At 42.4% G+C, this 11,858-nt stretch overlaps 1 pseudogene; it reads left to right on the top strand.

Moving 5' to 3' along the window:
* Positions 1-11,137: 11,137 nt before the first annotated feature.
* LOC144327515 (NADH dehydrogenase [ubiquinone] 1 beta subcomplex subunit 1 pseudogene) lies at positions 11,138-11,335 on the top strand (annotated as a pseudogene).
* Positions 11,336-11,858: the final 523 nt, after the last annotated feature.

Here is an 11,858-nt window from a genome sequence, read left to right as displayed (position 1 = left end):
TGCTTGTTCTGAATCTTCTTTCTCTCTCTCCTCCTTTGTTTTAAAGAAAGTGAGAGACAGAATTACAATTTTCTAAGTAATTTCATGGTTGGTTTTGGTTGACACTTGATCAAATTACTAGAGATACTTCAGAGAAATAAAAGAAAAAAAATAAGTGATTGAAGTGACTCTAGATCAATATCTTTTTGCTGATCATCCATCTCCAAGGCAAAATCCTGCTCAGTGAAATTCCCACAGGGACATCGTGTTGAGGCAGTGACCATAGGAAATTTAACTCTTGGAATGATCATGGGTGGCAATGATCAATCAATTGTATTCCAAACTTGAAAATATGTGATGTCACCTTCAGTGACTCCATCGTTAGAGTATGCAAGTGCAGCCCTTAATAGGATGGAAGAAAAAAATTAAGAAATAAAATTTTATCTCTTAATGGTCTCTGGGTAAGAGTCTGATGTAGAAAAATCAATAGCTTCTCTTCAAGAAAAGAAAAGAAAAGAAAGATAATGAAACAAATAATTGCAGTTCTGCAGGCTTTATAGATGGTTGTGGTTCATGACAATAGATAGGAGTAGTGTTAAGAAATATTTGAAGGCACTTAAATATTATTTTTGTATAAGGGGGATCACCAATAAAATGATGCAATGTGAAACTGTTTCTCTGAGTGCGTCTAGCCAGCCTGTCACAACATCTTCTAGAATAGCTTATTCATTTATTTAAACTCATAGAATCATAGAAATGTAGAGTTGGAAGGGACCATAGTGGTTATCTAGTCCAGCCACCTGCAATGAAGGAATCTTTTGCACAACATGGGGCTCAAACCCTCAACCCTGAGATTAAGAGTCTCATGCTCTACTAGCTGAGCTATCCCTCAGTCTATGTTTCTTTTAAACATTGGGTGATGCCCCTCCCACACAGCCTACAACAATACAAAACTGCATAGTATCAATAAAATCAATAATATAACCACCACCAAGCATAAAAAACAAACCCCAACAGCTAAAATAGTCAACTAATTACAAAGCCAAGCTGTGAAACATCCATCATGACTAAGCCAGTCAGAAAATGTATATCCTTCTGAAAGACTTGAAGCCTTGGAATTTGCCATAGACCCACTGGCAGGGGGTTCCTTCAAATAGCTCAGGCCCAAATTAAAGCTTAAAGCTGGCATTTGAACTTGGTCTCCAGAAAATTGGGAAAGATGGTGTTTCAGGCAGGAGTCTTTTCCAAACCTACCTGGAAACAGCTGGGAGCTTCCATGTGCAAAGTATATGCTCCGCTACTGCTGAGCCATTGCACTTCTTCTTGACACAGTTTTGATTGCATTGCAAGTGAGGCTCTGGATAGACTGGGAAGAACCTTGGGGTCAGCTGGTGGTTTTGACATTTCTTTCTGCTGAAAATCATGGGCCAAAAAGAGATAAATACTGGAAGTGAGTGGCTGATTATACAAATGGTATCATAGGGAAAGGGTTTGATTCATGATTATAGTCTATGCTTCAGTGATGAAGGACTTTTGGCAAGAGATGGATTCATGAGGACTGGGAAGAATGTTTGCAACCCTGATGGTGATAGCTTTAAACTAAGTCGTGTAGGGGGGTTAAATTCCCATAGAGGGAAGTGAGGGGCAGATAGGGCTCATCAGGTTGGGAAAGTAGCCCATGTAGGAGAAGGAATTCTCTGATCCTAAACCTCTGCTGCTCTGAGGGATATATTCAGGAGAAGAGAAGGCTAAGGAGTAAACCCCACACAAATCCATAATGGAGTCCCCAAGACGGTTGGGTGACGCCTTGTACTCCTCCTTCCAGCAACTCCTGCAGCCAAGCTGGTGCCAAACGTATTGCTCTGCTTTCTTTTGGACCATATCTGTGAGGCCAAGAGAGGGGTCTTGCCATCTGGGCAGCCCAGGACCTCCATAGGCACTGCCCAGACTTGCGCCCCAGGGGAGGTCACATTGGTGCAACTAACGCTGTGGTTTGACTTCACCCCCGGAGGTGTACTCCATTGTCTCTCAAGACAGACAGATGCCAATATGGTTGCCCTAGCCTCTACTGGTAGGCACCCTGTTGAATATTCAGGTAATGATCACAACACCAGTGATCTTAATATATAGGCAGGGAGATTATCTGTGAATAAATGCTCAGTATGTATTTTCTGTCAGTATTCCTATAACACAAGGAATATATATTACTATGCCAGGTATATATGCAATCTGCTCTATAGTTTTGAAAGCTCTTCTCTGCCCCTTCTCTCTTGTGCACCAGAAGAGATGATGAGTGGAAGACTTCCCTACCCATCCCCAAATGAAAAGAGGGGACGGATTCTAGGAGATGAGCCACTCAGCGCTGCATAGAGAAGGCTGGTCAATAAACAAAGTGTGTAGCATTCCTCCGCTGTGTGCGGTCTCTTGAATCAAAGAGGAGACAACCAGCAGGTGAAAACATATTTCCACATATGGGTTACATCTCACCGGATCAGGGCCATTGTCTGTATTTAATTACAGACATTTTCTCCCATTGCTCAGGCACCATTTACTCAACAAATCTCTTCTATCTTTTGCCTAATTTCATATAATAATTCATCATTTTATTACCCCTGATCAGTGGAAACATTTTACTGAAGGTCAAAAGCAGGGAAAAGAAAAATAGTAAAATTAGAACTGGAAATGGATTTGATTAAGAATTTTAAAGGATAAATACGAAAGGATATAATTTATTGTCTTACGGTTTTAATGAGAGTGTTTTTGGCCTCCGTTTGACTGTTAGTTCCTGACTTCTGGTGAGCTTCCTCCCTCTGTTTTAACATGGAAGGGGAGGGGATAAAAATCTTTCAGTGACCATATTTCTTTTTCTCCTAGTGTCACTTCCCTTCACTAAAAGGAATTGAACACGGAGAAGTGTCTTCCTTGTCAGTGCTAGGGACCTTATGTCCATTCCCTTTGTGTGATGCTGGCCTTGAAGGCAACTCAGAAGCTATAGATGCTGTTGAACATCACAGCCAGTGGTGCCCTCAGGCCAGGACATTCAGACCTTCAGTGGCCAGGAGGAGGTCTCCAAGCACAGCAGGGCAACTGGCGTGATGTGTTTTGAAGTTAGCAAAGTCATACACCTTACCATCTAAGGCAGAGAGACCTTACAAGGCAATTAAGCCCAGAGTGGAGAGGACATGAGAATAAAGCCCCCAGCTTAATGCAATGTCCCCCCATACTGGCCTTAGTTAAGAAAACAAAGCAGCAGGTACTAATAAACACTATCATGGGAGCTTCTGGGATTGTCACTCACGCTCTGCTTCCGTGCAGTAAGTTGCTGTGAATATTCAATTTCCTGATGAGGCTCTAAAGACACTTAGCTCTCCAGTGCATCAGTGTGGAACTCCTGCTTCTCCATGATAAGAAGCCATGTGCCTTTAGGGAGCAGGGAAGTGATTGAACGTGTGTATTTTGCATTACTTGAACTGCAGTCATCTTACTGACACAGGCCAAAAGTTTAACAGGTTTGGCCGCTGGGGAATTAGGAGTCAGGTGTGTGTCTTGTATTCTAGTCAGATGTCACTTTGCAAAATGTTGAGCAGGGGGTGGCAGCGAGTGTTCGAAAGAACAAGGATCTAAAATGATGCCCAATGAAATCACTATTGCTCTGGCTATGTGTGCTCCTGAATGTGCTAATAAACCTTGGGGAGAAGAGATCTTAATCTTCTTAAATTACTTTCATGTGATGGGTTTTTTTTATTTCAACAATTCTTATGAGAAGCAATATATAACTTTTGTCATGCTTCGGTACAGTACCAGCAATAATAAAAAGTGGATATTGCTATATACTGTATGTAATAAATAATGACTAATGAGTAACCCTGTCCTGGCAAGTTTTATAAGAATCACTCTATCTTTAGTGCCTGGCATCCCCAGACAGTTACCAGGGCCCCACTGAGGCCTACAGCTGATGCCTGCCTTTGTAAAAGGGTCTTGGTCTAAAAGCTGCCATTTTAATTTACCACAAAGCCCAAGAGTGACATTTCATATGGGACACTGTGGGAAATTAAAATGATGGCTCCCTGACTTTGGTATTTGGTACTGATGTCAGGTAACCTAGAGGAGCCCCACTGACACAGGAGGGACTTATCCAATGGTGCTTTGTCTGGGCCAACTTCCTTATTGATCTGGCTGCAGTTCCCTCCTTTTCTCAGAGCTAGGTGAAGGCATGTAGACCACAGCACACTTTCCTAATGATCCCCACATCCCTGATACAGAACCAGTGGTCATGGTCTCAAGTCTTTAGATGCATGTTGGCTTCACATAGGTATCAGATTGGCCACTGTGGAAACAGGATGCTGAACTAGATCATACCATCGAGCACGTTCAGGCCAAATATCAGGACGTGCGTCTTCTGGGCTGCCCTCCTGGGTGAGTCGTGTGACCCGTGTGAGATTGTAGCCCCTTAAAAATGCTGGGGGCAGGGAGAGAGATTGTGGTGTGAGATCGCAGCATCCAAAATGGAATGTCCCGGTTTTCCCAGGACAGTTGAGGGGTATGTTAGATGTGCCTTTGGTCTGATCCAGCATAACTGGATTAAAGCTAGGCCTTTACTGAAAGCAGCCACTATGTGATGGTCTTAATGTGTGCCAGGAGTTCTTAGTGAAGCAGCAGAACTTAATGTTTGTACAATATTCTGTGTGAATCTGGCCACTTTGCATGGATATGGCTGCTCCAGAATGTGGTCACTGTATCCATGTGGAATATTGTCTGAACTAGTTTTTATTAGTTTTTGGTGGTCCATAGGCTATGACACAACTCATGCACAACTTTGTAGAAACTAAATCTGCTCCATGGTCCGTAGTGAGCAAAATAAATTAAAAACTGGGGTCTTATATAAGTCTTAAAATATCCATGCATTCTGATCACCGGAATAACTGTCTTGGAGAAGTGGATTCTTCCAGCAATCTGCATTTCTGTATTCCCACATCTGTTCTTTACTTGTTAGGGGTGGGATTCTGAGCAAGTTTCCATGGGCATAAACCCACCAACACCTCAACATCTCTAGCATATTTTGTTAGCTCAGGTTGCTATCAGAAAGGAATCTTAGAAAACTGCGTCCACTTACCCCTGCATTTCTCTAAAAGGTAAGCTCTCAATTGTGATTTCTGACTGAGTTTTTTAGCAATGGATTCTTGCAAGTCCAGAGGCCTTTTCGCTTCCAGAGTCACTCCCAGTGGATTCAGACCCTGTGGAACATGTAGAGTTAACCTGTGAAATCAGGATTTTCACTGTGCAATGCAAGCTGTCACCCAGGAAAGCGCCATACAATGCATCTGTGAAATGTATGAAAAGAAGTCTAGAAATTCAGTTAATTAACCACATCAGTTTCTTAACGTGATCAATTTTAATTAAACTGAATTTTAATAGAGATCTGTGTAGTCTGTAGAGAGCAATTGCTAATTCTACAAAGCATGTGCTGCTTTTCACTTCAGATTTGCTCCCATCTAATTAATATGGATAGGGCATTAAGCCTTTTTGGACTCTGGTGGTTTTCATTTCATGACTATTAATGATTTTAATGAACTGAACTAATTCAGTAGTTTTCATCCCAGCGTTTCGGAGCTTTGTTCATCACAAATTTCAAGTTTATAATTGGTTTCCAGGTCTTAACAGTGGTCATTGATCAGCTCCAGCAGTTCCTTTTACAACCCAGTAAGAACACAAGAAAAGCTTTTAACTCTTTGCTAGCACAAACCTTCGTTAATGCTGATGCAGCAGCAGCACTAAAAAGAAAGGAGACTGGCTGGGTGTACATGAAAAATGGCCCTGATCTTCTGTCCAGGGAAGTGGCACTATTTGGATATTTAATAGAGAAATGAATAATGGAATATGAGGCCAAGATCAAAGAAATTCAAAGCGGTTTTTGGGAACAAGCCTATGAAAAACACCAAGAGCATGTTTATTTACAAGGAATCATAATGCATTTGACAGACTTAAGAGCTTAAAAATCTGGATGTAATCTTGAAACGTCAGTTTTAACCAAAGCAGCTTGGGGCAGGAAGGGGCACCGGAGTCTAACGCAGACTAGTCATTGATAACATCTGCATTTGAACAGGCACAAATGAGACCCTGACACAAAACAAGGGGAAAACAGAGTGTCAAGTAGGGTTCTCTAGCAATGTTGTATGGGCTGAAAATACACTCTGTCAGAAACACAGGGTTGCTGTCAAATCACGGGGCCATATTCCTCCACCACCCAAAAAACACATCATTTGTCTTATGTTCTGAAATGGTAGGCATTTCTTCCCTGTGTCAGTGGCCACTGAAATGGAATGGGATTGTGGAAATGGTAAGCATCAGGGCACAAGGTAACTGAACTATAACATGTTATAGAACAGTAGGTGGCAGGTGTAGTGCCCTCCAGATTTTGTGGACTGCAATTCTCATCATCCATGGCCATTGGCCATGCTGACTGGAGCAGTTGGGTGTGCAGTCCACAACAGCTAACCCTGCTATGGATGGCGAAAGAAGGAATTTGACATGGGATGCCATTCTGACTGGCAATGTTCCCTGATAATTTGCCATTTCACCACCAGCCTTTTTCTCCACACTTGTGTCGCTCAGATTCAGAGAACCACTGCCTTCCAAGCATGCGGGGTCGCTATATAATGTGACTCCCAAGGAAGTAAATTCCAAAACCTTGAAATCGTCCAGCAAACAATGGACTTCTTTGGGGCAAGTTAGCCAATTGTTCAGCCCACTCACCTGATCCAGTAACAAAATAAGACAACCCCCTTTCTTCCCCCCACCCCCACTCACTCTTGTAGCTCTTCTTGAGCCTAGATTAATATCCGGACTTTGTAATTCTGAAATAGCTTTAAAATCAATTACAGTTACTGAATGTCCAGAATCTGCTGTCAGAACACACACATACACAAATTATCCTGTGCCCAGTGATTTTTTTATTGGGTCTATTTTATGACCTCCTTCTGAAAGGAGCTATTAATGGCTAGGAAAAAGAATAACTTTTGAATTTACGGTATTAAAAATAACAAAACAAATACTTTGAGGGGAGAAATGTGATTACTGGAAATTAATGAAAATGTGGGCGATAAACCTGTACGAGCAGTTGAGAAATGAATCCCAACAAGAGATTGATTCATTTCTATGGAAACAATAGCAGGCACACTCTGGTCCTGATCCAACAAGTGCATGTACAGAGCAGTCAGTGTAGGAACCTGGAATCAAGCGGATCAACTATTTGCGGATGACACTGACTCCATGGAGTCCCTTCATTCTTGGAGGAAGCATGCCTCTGAATGCCGGTTGCTGGAAATCATGAGTCGGGAGAATGCTGTTGCAGTCAGGTCCTTCCCGTGGACACCTGTAAAAAGAGGCTGCTGCGCTAGGTGGGCCTATGACCTGTTCCAGCAGAATTCTCTCCTTATAGTCTTGCAAGTCCAGTCCAGACTTCTAATGGTACGATTTCAGCTTCTTTCACAGGGCTTTGCATGCATAGCACTGGCTGCCAGTGGCGTAGCGTGGGTTGTCAGCACCCGGGGCAAGGCAAGTAATTTGCGCCCCCTAACCCGTGGATTTGCGCCCCCTAACCCGTGGATTTGCGCCCCCTAACCCGTGGATTTGCGCCCCCTAACCCTAACCCCCAGGTGTTGCGCCCGGTGCGGCCGGCCCCCCCTGCACCCCCCACGCTACGCCACTGCTGGCTGCTGCCTATGGCTGACATGTAGCACCTGTTTGCGTATGTACACAGCTAGGGATGCTCGTACAGGAGCCGACCTTGAGCTCCCCGGAGGAAAGGCGGGATAGAAATGTAATAATGAATGATACACACATGAGTGTGCTTGCCCATCCACTTCAATGCATGTCCAGTTCTAGCTGGCAGCAAGTGATACATGGGCAACAGAAAGCTTCTTTCAATCAATCCCCTTTGTTGTGCTAGAAAATATGGCTGGAGCGAGGGGTGAGTGTGAAAGGATAAAAATGCCCTCCTCTTAGCCTTGCTCTTCTTAGTCTTCTTGGTTTTTTAAAAAAGGAAAGGGTGGGCGGGAGGTGAAAAATGTATGCAAATCTGACAGTCAAAGAAAATACATGTTTTGCTTCCCTAAAATAGGTTATATTTGTGTTACTGGGTTGATAAGGGGTGGCAGTTGCCCTAGACGAAGTGGGAGAGGCCATGAAGGGCGAGGTTGGAGCTCCGCAGTAATAACTCCTGTTCAAGCAGCCACTTCAGTGCTATGTTATTTGTTAGTGAAAATTCAGAAGTGTGTACCCTTCCTAAAAACATTTGTCCTGGAAACACAAAACAGGCACAGACATTGCGGTCCTACATCACATTTCTCATCTGACATTTGCATTCAGTCGTGTCATATTTATTGCATGCATCACATACAAGTCTTGATTCATGTGGTGCTTGTGTGTGCACCCATAAATCGTTAAGCATGCCATTTGGTCAGTCCAGCGTGGATCACATTTCACAGAGAATTCCACTTTCTCCTTTGTAGATTCCAATGTCATAGCAGAGTTTGTCTTGAATTTGTTGCCTGTGATTTTTCCACTAGGTGGCAGTGATGTAGCCTAATGCCCCACGTAGAATATCTTAAATAAACTGCTGCAACTGAAAAAGTATCTGCTAGTACAGCACAGAAGTGATGGGATCAATGTTTTATCTTGCCTCTCTTTTACCATCTGCTTTGGGGAGACTCACCAGGCAGAAATCTATCAGATGCAAAAGACTAACAATGCAATCCTATGCATATCTACACAGAAGTGGGGGTGGGGAGAAAATAAGTTTCATTTGCATTTAAAAGTGAACCTACCCAATTTGCACTTTCAAAAACAGCACACAAACTAAACTAGTCATACTTTGAAATGCACAATTTTGTGATGTAGTTCTCCAGCCAAGTAACAAAAATGCATGTGCTGGGGTAACTGTGCATAAAAATACAGATGTTATTAAAAATAGCATACCAAAAATGCATTGTATTATAGGAATTTGTTTTGTAAAAATATGTATATTGCAAGTTGGGGGCAATCTGCACAAAAACGCTGATAAATTTTCATGGAAACTTTATTTTTTTTAAAAAAAATAAATGCACACTGATGTGGAAATGTGGAAAACCAAACTTAAGATTTTAAAAATAAAAAAACGGATTGAAACAAAAATTGACAGATTCACCTATCACTTCAAAGTAATTACAATTGAGTTCATTGGGGCTTTCTTCATGGTAAGGGAGTGCAGCCTAACTGATTGATCTGATTCACATGGATCATAATCTCAATGGGTCTTGAGCAGTAAATTGAACCGAGACGCATATTTAAAAACAAAACAAAAATCCTGACATTACTTAGCTCCAAAAGGAGATAATGACTTCTACAGTGGTTTGTCTGGAATCACTGTAGAAGCTGATAGCACCTTTTGCAGCTAGTATTTTATAGAATTTGTCATAGTCTTTACTGTCCCTTAATGCAGAGTTTATGGCTGAAAACATGTTGGGATTGAGATCTATACTTCTTGAATAAAAACAATCTCCTGCAACAGCTGGATTTTTGTTTGTTTGTGCTTTGTAGTACTATCCTTTTGGTGTACTCTAGTGAATTTTTGCAGTTTTATCCTTTTTTGTCTCTCTTGCAATATTGATGCTGCCTGTTGAAAAACTGGCAGGGAATGATTCAACTGGAGGTTTAAGACATGAAGCATCAGTCATAATGTTAGTGGTACTCCAGAAATGATTACCACCATCCTGCTAAAATTAGTCATGGCCATTGTAAACATTGGAACTTCTTAGTCGTGATGAAATCAGTTCTGGTTGCTTTCAATAAGTCATAGTTATTACTAACTTTTGTTACATTTGGACCATAATGTATAAAGCAACCCTTCTCAGGATGGCTAGAATGACTCAGTCCAGCACTGGATTGGAACACATTAACACTGGCCTGCTTCAGACATAATACTAAATTATGGTTCAGCATTACATGAACAACCACTGAATGTTCAAGCTCTCTGCTCCTCTGGTGCATCCGTAAGATCTGGAAGTTTTGCTTCCATTTGACCCAACAGTCTGCTTAACAGTCTTAACAATGTGCCGCCTGCACACAAATGGAGCCACGTGAAGAAACAGGAAAAACAGATCGCACGCAGCCTCCCCCACGCAGCCTCTGCTTGTAGGATGGGCAGAGTGGGAGGAAGCAAGCAGACTGAGAATGCCCCATGGGAAAGTTGTGGAGGGGAGAACTTCAATGACCAGAACTTCAATGATTCTGGAGCACTGCCCATGCTGAGTGGAGCTAATGGGAGTTGGAATCCAACAACATCTGGTTTAGCATTATGACTACAATGATGAGATTCCGCTTCCATTTCCACTTCAGAATTAGCCGTAGATCCTGATGATGTGGCTTGGTCTAAACATAAACCAGGATCAAATCATAGCATGCTATCCTGGTTTGTTAAAGCTTCCTTCAAGCATTAGAATTTCCTCCTCACATTACCACCCATCCCCATTACCCTCCTTGTGTTAGAGAGCCAACCTCTGAAGCTGGGAGCCTCCTGTTTTCACAGAAGCTCCCTGTGCGAATTAGAAACCTGATCTAGCAAGGTTTTAAATCACACACATTCTCCTCAGGTACAGAAGGCTCCTCTAATTCAGAGGTTCACCCTCTAACTCATGGAGGGCAAAGGAGACGGTGACAGAGAGGGGCAGCGTTTAGCATGCTCATTGCCATTCTCCCCCACACTGTGGTACTTGTGTGGGGGATTAGAACACCCAGGGGATTTCTAATTAGAACTGTTCACTCTCCTGAGTTTAGACGTCATGGGAAACTATGGTTAGGTCTAAAGGGAAAAAATGAAAGCTTTAGATCTTCTCACAGACATGGAGGGCTGCAGTGAGGAAGCATCTCACACAGGTCCATTCCTGTGACACAAAAGTAGGTGCAGCCAATGTGGAGTCTTCCAGGGCTACAGCCCTCATCATTCCAGGACTTGGGCTGATGGAAGTTGTGGCCCAACAACATCTGAACAGCACCAAATTGGCTACCCTGACACTAAACCATGGTTTAGGGTGACATCTAAACCGAGTCAGTGATTTCTCAAATGGAACCACTATTGAAGTGTCCTGGGTTGGTTGAGACCCCCAGGTCGGGATCACGCTTGTAGGCCTTCAGGCCAGTAACTATGGTGAATATTTTGCATCTTGTGCGAGACCACTGGGCCGTAACTTTGGTTCCCATAGGATTAGTGTTGGGATGTTACTTTGACAGGAAGAAGGATGAGAAAATGTCACTTTTGGGGAACAAAAGTAAGTTGTTTCAAAGGGAATTGAAACCTGGAGAAGAAGTCACATGGCGATAATGTATTAAATGAGAAATGCTTCCAGATAATTAAATCTGTATCTATTTAAAAAAAATGGAACCATTATTACTACTCATTTATTGCTCCTTTGAAAACAATTGTAAATTTAAATCAATGCAGTATAAAACTTCCCATTGACTGACCTGAAAGCTGAATGCGAAGGAAAAAAGAAATATGAGGAGCATGGCAGAAGGATGGGGGACAGCCCTCCCTCCCTCAGACAGATTCAAAACTTTCTAGTGTAACCCTAGCTAAAATGTCTGGCCTTGAAATGACTGAGAGGCCTGACCTTTTCTCTGTATGAAGGTGACCTGTATCATTAGACATTGTCTCCCTCTTTGCACTCTCTTTGTTTGGGTCACCATGCCCACATACACACAGACAAACACAGAGACAGATATGGACGAAACAGGATAAGGGAGATACAGATATACATTTAAATATAGATCAAAGCTATAGATATACATTTAAATATAGATCAAAGATAAAAGCGGCTCTCTTTGTAGCCCCTACCAAGGCTCTA

The sequence above is a fragment of the Podarcis muralis genome, chromosome 1, assembly GCF_964188315.1.
Source record: "Podarcis muralis chromosome 1, rPodMur119.hap1.1, whole genome shotgun sequence".
Taxonomy (NCBI): Eukaryota; Metazoa; Chordata; class Lepidosauria; order Squamata; family Lacertidae; genus Podarcis; species Podarcis muralis.
The sequence above is the reverse complement of the archived record's forward strand: the minus strand, read 5'-3'. Positions and strand labels throughout refer to the sequence as shown.